Genomic DNA, 13,361 nt, shown 5'->3' on the forward strand with positions numbered 1-13,361 from the left:
ACTCAAGAAGCTTACTTAACATCCTTTTTTTTATCTCAACAAATTAGTATTACGTAATATTTTATATATATTTTTAAATGCTTTCTTAGCGTTAATTTTTTTTAAAAAAATTCCAATCATGTTTCAGTTAAATCAATTTCTTTTACTACCTGAAGATACCTGAGAGTAAAGGCATAGACTTGAAAATTTTCTCACTTCTAAAATTTAAAATTTTCTTTTAAAGCATTTAATTGATCAGAATTTATGATAATTTGTTTTGTTTAGTTTTTTTTTTAAAAACAATTTTTATCTAAAGAAAAAGTAAGGGAATTTTGTTTCTAATAGATTTAATTGATCAGAATTTATGATAATTTGTTTCTTTAACTTTAAAGATAGTAATGGTTAGATTTAATGGGTTGAGTTTTTAGTGAGATAAATCAGTAATAATTTTATTTGTTTGCCAAAAACTTTAGGGATAAAATAGTAATAACTGCTCATTAATCTTGTACGGAGATTTCTTTTAGTTATGTTTATAGATCAGCATATATTTAATAATTATCCTAAATAAAAAGTTTGATTGATTCAGAAATTCTAAAATTATTATTTAATTAGATGGAATCATGGAAGCTGTTATGCTGGGTTGACTTGAATGTTAAAGGTTAATAATTATAACATAGAAAAAATAATTCGAATATGATAATCGACCATTATGAGAATAGATGTAACATAGATTAACAATATAAAAGTCCTAGATTATGATTCGATAAAATTTACAAGCCGAAAAAAATACATGAATTGCTAGTTCTAACTCAGATGAAAAATTTACGAAATGTTGGTGAAAATAAGTTTATTTTGTTGGTAGTTGATGATTTATTTATTTTAGTTTAAATGAAAAAATTTAATCAATGAAAAAATGATCGTTGATCTATATTTATTTATGATAAGGATAGAGACATAACGAAGGATATATGAGTAAAAGAGAAGCACATGGCCATAATCCCTTTCTCATTTTTGGTTGAGTATTTATAATGACTTTAATTGATAGTATTATGTGGTTAGAATGACTTTCAGATCTTGAATTTCACTCGGTAGATTTGTGGGTCTACCAAATGTCTTGTTTATGCATTGTAGTGGACTCGGGGTTATGTCATCTTTGTGTCCGGAGGAGATGCATTCCTTGAACGCTCGGGTAAAAGGAGGAATCCATCTAAAGGTCTCAACTAGCACAGAGCTGACAATCTTCGAAGGGTCTTCTCCGGACATATGATATATTTTGTTTCTATTTGATCAAGAAAATGTCATAAAGAGACTGATGATGGAAAATATAACCACATTCTCTTGATTTTAGTCAATAATGAGGTCATCTCAACCCCTCATTCTTGAGGTGGAGGCGGTTTATTTCCTTTTTTTAGGAGGACCCAGTTGATGGACGAAATAATTTTTTTTTTTTGTTAGCAAAGGCTTTTCGATGTTCTTGCTCAGGCGAATGATAATAGTCTCCAGTGGAATGATAAAGGATATGTTTGGATCTTAACACCATACAATGGCAGTAGACTCTCTTGACCAAAGAGGAGGCGATTCAATATTTTTAACATTTGAGGTCCTAATTATTGACAAAGCAACAAAAAGATCAAAAGGAATCATGAACTTGACATCAACGACGTTCGGTTCCAAACAAGACAAGCAAAAAAAAATTCTCTCTTGGAGCAGGAACCTATGCTTATCATGGTAGCCCGCGATAATAAGCATAGATAGGAAGAAAAGAACAAAAAAAAGGAGAGATTTATAAAAAAAATTATTTTTTAGAACTTTAAGGCATATTATCTATTGATAAAATTAAATGTTTCAATAATAAAATTATGATTTTATATTTTATTCTACGAGACATTTTAGATAGTGTATGATATGCTCAAAATGATTAAGTTATGAATAAGAAATTGATGCTCAAAACAAGCTGCATGCAAATATTGCTGACGAAAATTGTATCTTAAAATACTTTCATCCCAAGTGAGAAGGGTACTGGATTTGAAAAGTGTTTATAAGTTAGAATCAATTTGTCATTTAGTGAAAGTATATGAAAAGAATTTATATTGAAATTGAACATAGTGGAACCATCTCAATCTGTGCAGCGTACAGGTCGAAGCCTTATTCAAGGTGGTAATTGTTGGTCTTCACATTTTCATTGAAATTGAATCTAATTGTTGCTGGGAAATGCCTTTTTTAGGGAGCTAGCTAATTAGAACTTCAGCTTCATCATGCTAATGCAAACGGGAAAGTTTGAACATGGGATGTTATTGCATTTATATAAGCTCATTACATCATAGTGACCTATAGCATGTATCTTTGGGTATATAAATGATGGTAGAAAAGAGTGGAACTCAAGATTACCAATTTTCTTTGGCGATGATTAGATTTCCAAATAGATGGGACAAAAGAGTCCAGATTAGTACTTGTATGTGATGATTTCTTTATGATGATATAATAGATGGAACTAGTGCAAGTGAGCATAGAGAGCTTTCATTAACTTTTATCACTTGTGTGGTACATTTATATAAGGCATGTTTGGGCAATTTCTGATATTTTTATGTCATTTGTTTACGTTATTTTTCAGACCTGAAGAATTTGCCCCTTATTCACGGCTGTACTAGCCTTCAAGCATTGTCAAAAGAGGTTAGAAAGTCCGAGAGGCAACATGGCCTTGTAATCGCTCTAAGTTTGTTGTTCTACCTAAATTTTATCTTTGTTTTAGTTGTCCTAACAAAACAAAATGTCTCTTGACGGGGAAGTCATATGTGCTTGGAGAGATACCATCAGTGAAGGACAGAATTACAGGAGTGCGGCAACTTTGGAATCGGACTCAGGATGTCCTGGTATGTCTTTTAAATTTTTATGTGTTTTTCATTGAATATGTTTGGTGGAGGATTATCAATGATTTTGTATTCCTCTGTGTTATGTAGTACAACACAAGCTAATGTACATCATTCATTCCATTCCACCCCGACTTGGAAACCCTTCTGAAACCTGATGGGATGAATTTGAGTCTCCTGGAAAATGACTTGTAGAATATAAGTTGTTCTTGGAGTATATTGTTTTGGTCCTGTGCATTCTATCCTATTTATTTCAGTTTTTATAAATTTGATTGTTGGCAGGTCTTGGTTGAAGTTAGAACGAGGAACACCACATGGCTCTAACATTATATCCCAGATGCGATCTCACATATTGTGGATGGAAAGAAGAGTGAGTTTACTTTGTCCTCCCATTTTTTTCTGTAGACAATTGGGGCTGTTGGTATAATATCCTAAACATCAGGTCAGTGACTAAAGTGTAAGAACTTAAAATTTAGCGGTTTGATTTTGATAAATTAAAATGTTCAATGATTGATTTGGAAATTTTTGTTTAGGATATATTATTAAAGATTGAAGGATGGAAGGGAAAATGGTCTTTTTGACATGAAATGAATTTCAAATCTATTTTTAATGTTATATAAACATGTGATGGAAAAGGAGTAAAGGGGAAAAATAACCTAGAAGCTCTCTCTTCATCTTCTCTTCTTCATTTCTACTGTGAACTTCCATTCTAAGGTGAGTAATCTTGAAATTGGTTGTTTCTTGTATTTTTGAATTGGTTTTGAGCTTTTGGGTGGTATAGAAGCTTAAGAAAGCTTAAAGATGATTAGAAGTTATGAGACTGATGAGTTAATGGTGATTTGGTGAAAAGGATTTTTAAGAGAGTTGATGAAAATTGATTAGTATTTAGATTTTAAAGGTATATTTGACTTGTCAAAGGTCTGAATAAGATGTTTGAGGTATTATAAATGATTGGGAACATGTTTTGAAGAATGGGTGTGATTTTTAGTTTTAAGTGTTCTAGTGAAAATTTTTGATGTTAAAGGGGATTTAATTGATGTAAGTTGGTTGTAATAAGTGTTATTGAGTTTAAGGGTATGAATGGAGTTAGAAGTATGAGATTTAGATAAATGTTGGGTCAAATTTGAAATGAAATAAGTGAATTATGGCCAATGAGTATCGGTACTGGAAGAATAATATCGATACCATATGAACAGGATGAACATAATCGATACTGAAGGGGTAGTATTGATATTGGAGGTATCAATATCAATAGTAAGATACTGATACTGTAATTGTAAAGAAAATTCCAAAATGCAATTTGGGTATCGATACTGATGTAGGTATCGGTACCATGAAGGGAAGTATCGGTACTGGATGTAGAGTATCGATACTGTTCAGCCTAAAATTTTGAATTAGGTGTTCATTTAGTTTATGTAAATGTTGACTGATTAACAATTAATTGAGCTTCGGTATTCATTTTGGTCATGTTAACATGTAGATTTCGATCGAAAGCAAGTACCAAACGAATCAACGTAATAAGGAGATTGAGCGAAAGTGAAAAGGATTTTTTTTTGCTTAGGGCTTAAGTGAGGCAAATGTGAGTGCAACTTACTTATTTTATATTCGATATGAGGATGGCTAGCGATGAGCCAACCTCGAAGGTTTTCGATCAAAAACAATTTGAATTTTTTTATGAAATATCTTTATAATGTTTTACTTAAATCGTATTTCAAAAGCACTGTTTTGATTTCATTACTATGAGTATATGTTCTATGTGAATGAATAATAATTTGAATAATGTTATGTGAAATACTTATATGGTTAAAACTCAAAGTATGTGCTATGAGAAGTAGAGGTATAATTGGCATGCCAAGAGTTGAGGGATTCTATGAGGTCCTTTGGAATAATTCTATGTGGTTCTTCGGGACAATTCTACGCGGTCCTTCGGGACAAATCTATGTGGCACTTTGATGCATATTCTACGTGACACTTCAGTGCAAAATTCTATGCGGCAGTTTCGACTGCAATGACAGTGTACAACCTTAAAGTACTCACATACCTTGAGTTCTCAGTGATATATGTTGGGTTATTTAAACAAGTTAATATTAATTGAACAGTGTATAACAATATATGTTATTTTTATGAAATGTATAATGTTTCTCGTATTCAATGTTCTCCTGAAATGTTAAGTAAACATTTTAAATGTTTATTTATGCTCATTTATGCCTCACTAAGTCAAAGACTTAGCGTGCGAGTGTTTTCACACGTAGGTTCAAAGAAGTTAGCCAAGTAAAGCTAGGTCAGGATAACATACCCTTTGAAGAAGATCAAATCAGACGATTTGAATAGTATGTGATTTTGTTATTTTGAAATTTTGTTAGCATGTACTACAAATGTTTAAATCGCAAATGCTCTTATCTGTTTTGTGAATATTCTAATTAGAGTTATGTAAGTATATTAAATATTTGTTTTCATCATCTAATTTTAACTTTGATATTAACTCGTGTTAATGAGGGTTTCACCACTAAAGTAAAGGTAAAAAGTTACAATTTTAGTAAAATTTTCAAAGGGTCAAAGCGTTGAAAAGTCAATATTACACCTCAGATTCGTATCCGGGTTGGGTACGGGTCGGGTGTGTGACAGTCGGGTTATTTTGTGTTTCATTTTTGGATATTCTTTCTTCCCATGCTTATATAATACCTTAGTTGTCACTTCTTAGAAATGTCGTAAGCCAAGGTGAACAAGGAAGATTCTAAGGACCCTATTGATCCTAGAAGTGGTGCATTCATTGTTGCTCCCGTAAGTGTGATGTTTTTCCCTCTACTTCCCTTTTTCCCATACTAAAATATTGCTGCATACCTTATTATTTTTCTTTTCTTGAGAAGACAACTATAACCAACTTTCATGATGCAGTGCCCTCATGATGGCCGTTGTCCATTGGAGAAATCTGGAAAATACTGTCATTTTGTTCAACGTTTGCAGAGGACCACTTCACAACGTTCGTACAAGGTTCTCCTCTAGTTCACTTACATATAATTCGTCATCTTATCTAATATTCTATGCAATATGTCAGCAAATTTAAATGCTGGGAGTTTATAATATCTTTTTATTCTGCCATTTTTCTTTCCATTTGAGATTTAGTATGTTTTATTTTTAAAAGTGAGCTAATCCCCACATGAAGTACCGGCACTGCACTTCTAATCATCATCCCTTTTCCTCTATTATTCATGCATTAATGTTAGCCGCCATTATTAAATTTCAAAAGGGAACCTTGGCCTTTGGATGGTATGCAATTTGAGACTTTGAAAGAGCCGCGTGCTTAGAGAAATCCTGAAGATTTTGAAATAGACTATGGTATTGTCTCCAACTCCCATATTGTTATTATTATTCTGCTTATTTTTACTCTGCTGTTTCAAAAAAAATTTTGAACTTGGACAGAGGATCTAGTCGATGTAGAAGAAACTCCTGACATTATTCCATATGTAGAAGTGAATACAATTGCATTTGACTCTGATGCTATGGAAACTGATAACATCATCGATAGTGAGGAAGATCCTGAAGAAGAAACAGTTGATGCTAATCTTAGGGGTGGTTGGGGAAGGATCGTCTTCCCTCCTGTTAGAAGAGGCAGGCAGGTTCACATGAATATTTGTTGATCAACCAATCCAGATGCCTCAGAAGGTTCATTTGATCGTGAGATTATCACACAAACTAAGAATCCAACTTTGCATCTTCAAGCTCGAAAATGTTTCTGGGGTGACTTGTGGCCCTCAGGAAGGAAAGTAACAACTAAGGCTTCATTATATATTACTATAGAAACATTTTATATGAACTGAATCAATCTTTTCATGTGAACTGCTTCTTCCACCAAAAACTTCACTTCAAACATGAAAGGAATTGCTGTCTTATCAAAAAGTTTCAAGCTTGGTTCATGCACCTAACTCCTTCCTTTCAAGGTTATATGCCAGCTTGATGTAAGTAAACAACAGCATTTGTCTTAGCTTAATTAAGATCGTCTCATCTTAATTTGTAGTAAGACATAAAGAAGACTAGCTAGCTATAGTCGACACATAAACTAGAAATGTCCACCACATTCACTGGTTCAATTTGGCTATTGCAGGATGAAATCTGGTAGCAGTTTTTGGGAGACGAGAACTCATCAGTGTTACTAAGGACACTTCCTTTTGTCTCTCGCCAGAAAAGAAGTAAAATCTTCCCCCACCCCCAAATATTCTATCCTTCTGTTCAGTCATTAGGGACAAGAAATGAGGAGGCTGTCTTGATCATTCTTGAGAATAAGGTGGAGTGATGTATAGGTTATATTCATTCTATTCCTTTTGGTTGAATCATCTTCTCTTCGAGTCATGGTAGTTAGATTAACATTGGCCATCGACCATCTCTACTTTTTGTGGAAAATTGCAGGACTCTGAAGCTTATAAACATTAACATCTACTAATTCTTAGGACATATTCGATCAAACTTTAATCGTTGGCTTGATTAAATAGCTTGATTTGTAGAAAAGTATGAATAGAACAGGCCAAATTTGAGGCAAAAGTAAAGTTTTGATGGGTTCATATTTTTCATCGTTCATTATTGGACTGCCAAAAGTTAGGTTGGATCTTGAAATTCTTGATTGTTGAGCATTGTAAGGTACTGTACTAGAAACTAGAATTTCATGTGCATGCAGTCTGGTACAGAGCACCACTTTACAGTGAAGCTAAAGGGAGTTGAGGAAAATTGGCATGATAGGGACCCTAATTTAATTGGTGCCCCCCCAACCCAATAAAGTTGAAATTATTACAATGCTTTTTATCTAGGGTAAATCCGCCTCTGTAGGCCAAAAGAAGAAATCAGTATTAATTTCAATCTTAAATCTTTCCTTGGGAAGGAAGAAATTAGATTGAAACCATAAGGAGTAGAAGTCGTTTTGAAAATGAAAAAGGCCTTGTGGTCCAAAAGGATCATCACTTATTAGGGACAATTGTGGGCTTCTTACAGGCTACAATGCTATAGTGGAAAGCAGGCCCCTCCCTTGAGCCGACCAAACCAACCATGTGCTTCACTTTTTGACCCTCTGCATAAATGAACCCTCGAACTCGAGTATATTAACTTGATTTGATTTAAAAGTTGTGAGTTTAAAATTATTAAGTTTGATTTAAATTTAAAATTATATATTAAAGTTTGAATCGAATTTGAAAAAATTAAAACTCGAAAAAAATTCACCCCTTTAACTTTAAATAGTGCAAGCCGAATGCAACCCCAAACACACCCGAGGTTATCCAATGCTGAAATCCCCATTGAGCATATGGGATCCACAAAAATATATATATCTGTGCTGTTTATTTCCCTGCCATTGATATGAAAGTAAGAACATATTTGGTGGTGGATAATGGAGAATAAATTCTTTTAGTGGATAACCCACTGTATCCCAATCAAACGGCTCCAATAATCTACAGAGTTTAACGTTGATTTTGGAACTTTGATATCAGCAATTTCACTCGTGACTAAATAGTGAAGCCATTGCATATGATAAACTTGAATGTACAGTATTAACAGTTGTCTGAATTATTTTTTCTATTGATGACATGGGATGCACTAGGTGAGGTCACATGCGGTCCACGTCTAAAGATGGGGTCACTCATGTGACATGATGAGAATGGATGGGTTCATCGGTTGTTGTTGTTTGGGTTTTTGAATCAGACGGTTGCTGTTGAATTCCATGTGTCACTTGATTTGGTTTTGTTGGGTGCATGCGCGTGGGGAATGGGGTCCACCCACCACCTCCTCCTTTCTGTTTTCCATCACGTTCCAAACGCTGCCCTCCGCCGCCCTTCAACTTTTTTAATTCGGGTTTCAAAATTCAAATCAAATTGGTGGGATAGGCGTTGCGCTGCGTTGGGTGCTCATAGTCAAGTTGTTTTGTGGATTGCTGTGATGTTTCTTCTTCTTCTTCTCCAATGGACATGTATATCGATAGTAATTTGTATTAATTATGATTTATATAGAAATTTATAAATTGTCTACAAAAAAATAACGGTAGTAGAACTTAAATTCAACCGTACAAATTCAAATTTCTTAATCTATCACACTTATTGACACCGATAGTACTTTGTTTATGGAAACAATAAATAAATTCTTTAATATATTCTCCCATCTCTTTACGATTATTTATATATTAATTCTAATTCCAAACATTACTTTTATTAATTTAAAAACTAATTTTATACTTTTATTGACTAACTCAAACAAGTTTTAAGAACTTAGTTCAATCATAAGCAATATTTTATTAATTTTTTTATGTTAAAAAATAATAAAAATTACACTTCATTAATTACCATCTCAATTGTCAGCGTCTTCACTTGTAAAGAACGTTAAGATAAATGTAGTGAAGGCGGTGGATGTTAACCACGTGTGCATGCAAGAATCATAGCTCCAAAGTGAAGAAACTATTTACACACACAAAGGGATGGGGTTATAATTAGGTACGGTTATCATGAAACACGGTTCAAGCAAACGAAAGCCACGTGGCCCAACAACCATCGATGGATGGAGGTCCCATGTTTAACCCAAGGGAATCAAGCTCAATCATGTCCTTCAAAGATCTCACCATTAGTCTTAAATCACAAGTGAAATCATATCTGCATGTGTATCTAAAGTGTTAAGGCAGCGTTCGATTTGCATTTTATTCTTATTTTAATGTAAAACACACACAGAGTGACAGTGTGATTATTGTCACAACTAATTTAGTGAGTATTAGACATTAGAATTTGTTGCATAATATTCAAAATCTTCTCGAATGAAAAATAAAATATATTATTCGCCTTTTGATATAAATCTTACTTTTTAATGTATTTTTTTCTATGTCAATATTGTTTTGTTATTTTCTTTATCGTTTATGAATTCTTAATAAGTAACATTAGAGCAATGATTCACGTTATAGATTTTAAAGAATTTTGTTACCGTCGATTTTGTTTATGATATTAAAAATATGCAATTGGAGTTTCAATGCAGTAAATTTTAAGTTATATTGGAGTTATTTTCGATTGATATAATAATATTTTAATGAACATTGCGTCAGAAACTAACTTTTGAAGATTAAACGACTAATTTTTCAATAAAATTTAAGTTAAATAAGAGATTAAAGACGGACTAACAACTCATAATAACAATACAATTACTACTAAGATTAGGAAATGTGGATCCTGACTCAGTTTTACATATATGCTATGAAAGGAACCCTTTATGTACATATATATAAGCTTAAACTATTTGCGTTTGGTACACTTTAAGTGGAGTCATAATTCTACATGTTTCCATGGACCAATTTCACCACCATCATTTAGTTGCTATGATATAAATTTTTGGCTATTCCTTCACTCAAAAATCATTTCATTAAATATGTGAGAGATAAAGAGGATCCATGGCCTATTTAACCTCAACCTGTAATTAATCCATTAACTTTTCTGTTTCTCATTTTCTTTTTCCTCAAATACACTAACAAATACATATTTTGTTTAAGTATTGTACTTGCATAAACAAATATTCCTACTTAATTAAATATTTATTGGATGACTATAATGGTAAAAGAAAATGTTGTTCTCTTTAGAAGTCTAAAATTTAAACAGTTATAACTAAGAACGATTTTAAATATATACTATATTTTAATCACATATTATTAAAAAATATATATTCCCACTTAGTTCTTATTTATAGATATATAGTAGTATAGTATTATACAAAGAGAAAATAACCTCAGTGACCAAAAATCCCATATAATATACGATTTTAACCAACTTTTTCCGGATTTGCCAAAATGACCAACAAAATCGCAATGCGATCGCTAATTCGCAACGCGATCTCCATTATCGCAAATTCGCGTTGCATTTCGCGTTGCGATAGTTGGAAATCGCGTTGCGATGGTATACAATGTCGTTGCGATTTTCCCAATTCGCAATGCGAATAAGTAAATCGCAACGCGAATTGGGAAAATCGTAATGCGATACCGACTATCGCAATGCGATACTGACTATCGCAATGCGATACTGACTATCGCAATACGATAATACAAAATCGCAACGAGATACTGACTTTCGCAACGCGATTCTGACTTTCGCAACGCGATTTACATAGCGCCATTCGTATTAACGCATATTTTTTTTTTCAAATTCCAAACACGAATTTTTTCTTAATAAATCGGAAACTGAACCGTCCACAGTAATCGCAACTCATAACCTCAAACCAAAAAACACAACACTCAGTCCCATCTCCATCTCTCACTCTCTACGGCGAAATCCGTCCCCATCTCCGAAGATTTCCGTCCCCATCGCCGGCGAAATCCCTCACAACCATTCACAGTCAAAAATCCCTCACAATCATTCAGAAATGGAAAATCAACCTCCGAGGGTTAGTTTTTTTTATTTTTATTTTGAAAATTTTGCATTATTTTAGGTTTTTCATATTGAGATTGATGATAAGTTTACTGGTAATTTCAATAATAGATTAACCATTTCACTTAGATTTCTTATTAAATTCATTCGATTGCTGTCAATACTGCTAAACTGTTTAGCCTGTGAAGTTAGTATTTGTCTTTGCTTTGTCTTTTGGTTGAAGTAATGCAGAAGAAGAATAGTTTCGAGAATGAAAATCGCAACGCGGAAATAACTATCGCAACGAGATAATCGCAACGCGAAATAAAAATCGCAACGCGAAACCAAAATCGCATTGCGATTTTCATTTCGCGTTGCGATTTTTATTTCGCGGTTGCGATTTTCATTTCGCGTTGCGATTGTTTGGTCGCGATAGTCATTTCGCGTTGCGATTCTCTCGTTGCGATAGTCATTTCCGCGTTGCGATTCTCATTATCTCGTTGCGATTTTCATTTCAACCAAAAGACAAAAACAGTGTTGCAAATTTTAGTTTCAAGAATAAACTACTATTTATGTTTATTGTTTTGTTTTTGGTATATCTTGACAGTGTAATTTTTGGTATATCTAACTTGGTATGTTTATTGTTTTTTTGTATAAATTTTTTTCGGCTTCATTGACATTAAGGAATAAAGTTAGCCTAGCCACTACAATTGCTTCGAAGCTTTCACCTGCACAAAGAAAATTGTTTGAAGAAACCTGCTTCGGGCCATGGCTGAGAGTACAGCATCCGGGTGGAGATGCTAGTTTGACCCATTTGTGGCTTCAGACCATGACTAGCGATCTACCCGACAGTATACAACGTGGTGAGGAAGAGATATGGTTTCATTTTCCACCGGCGTATACTTGTTTTGGGTGGAAGGAGTTCTGCTTAATCACTGGTCTACGATTCGGACACGATGATGTAGGCTGGTACACTCGTCATATCACCCGCCCATCATGGTTATCCAGGGTTTTTCCTGATGAGTCAATAGAGAAGCCGAACTTACACGTCGACGACATGAAGAAATTGTTTAATAAGAAAGATGGTTTTACTCGGATGAATGACGTCGATGTTGTCCGAGTATGCCTTCTACTACTTTTGTATGCCGGCTTTTTAGGCAGAGAGGCCAGACAACCTATTCCTCAGGAGCTAATATTATTGGTAGAGGACCTAAATGCATGGAATATGTTTCCGTAGGGTTCGTATATATGGAAAGCTACCTGGACTAAGTTGTCGTCTGCCTTTGATGACCGCAAAAGTTTGCGGGGCGATGGGTCGAAATACACTTTGTCAGGCTTTGTTTGGGCCTTTAAGGTAAGAATTTCTATATAATGTTTTCAAAATTATAATTAATTATTTAACAATTACTAATGTTTGTTATTATATTGTTTGTAGATTTGGATATTCGAGGCTTTCCCAGCATGCGGACATATGCATTAAAATCCTCAGATGATATTCCTAGGGCTATTTCCTGGAAGAGGAAACGTATGTTGGATTGGGAAGACTTAATACCATATGCGACAATAAATAATGTAAGTTAACACAAATACTATCATATATAAACAAGTTATTAATAGTAGACGTTTAACTTTGTTTTAGTTTTTATATTTTTAGGAGGCCAACACTCCATTAATGAGACTGAAACCCACGGAGGCTGAGCTTGCCACTGATTGGTGGCAAGCTAGTCAGCGTTTTTTTGATGGTACGAATGATGAGCAGCCTCCACTTCCTCCACTTCGAGAGCCATCACCTCACCCAGAGCCATCACCTGATCGACCCGACTATACACCTCTACAACGAGAGCCATCACCTATCCCGTCACATCATCGAGTCTCTTCTCCACCATCACCTCATGATAGGCGACCGACAAAGATGCCACGACTTTTATCTCCCTGTTCTCCACCTCCACGGGATGAGTCAAGGGAGTTACGTGATGAGGTCAATGCCTTGCGTGAGGAGATCGGTACTCTACGCGATAACGATGGTGCATGGCGTGTGGAGGTGTCTACTTTACGTGGTGAGGTTGCCGCTCTACGTGAGATGGTAGTATCGTTGCAGAATGAGGTTCATACTCTACGCAACGAGGTAAGTTTAAGATTTTCCATATTTAACTTGATGATAAATTTA

The 13,361-nt window shown here is 34.2% G+C and overlaps 1 pseudogene; it reads left to right on the top strand.

Annotated features, from left to right (window-relative positions):
• Nucleotides 1-1,522: 1,522 nt before the first annotated feature.
• LOC120120410 lies at nucleotides 1,523-6,664 on the top strand (annotated as a pseudogene).
• The last annotated feature ends 6,697 nt before the right edge of the window (nucleotides 6,665-13,361 follow it).

Source organism: Hibiscus syriacus, unplaced genomic scaffold, assembly GCF_006381635.1.
Source record: "Hibiscus syriacus cultivar Baekdansim isolate YM2019G1 unplaced genomic scaffold, ASM638163v2 tig00110338_pilon, whole genome shotgun sequence".
NCBI classification, from domain to species: Eukaryota; Viridiplantae; Streptophyta; class Magnoliopsida; order Malvales; family Malvaceae; genus Hibiscus; species Hibiscus syriacus.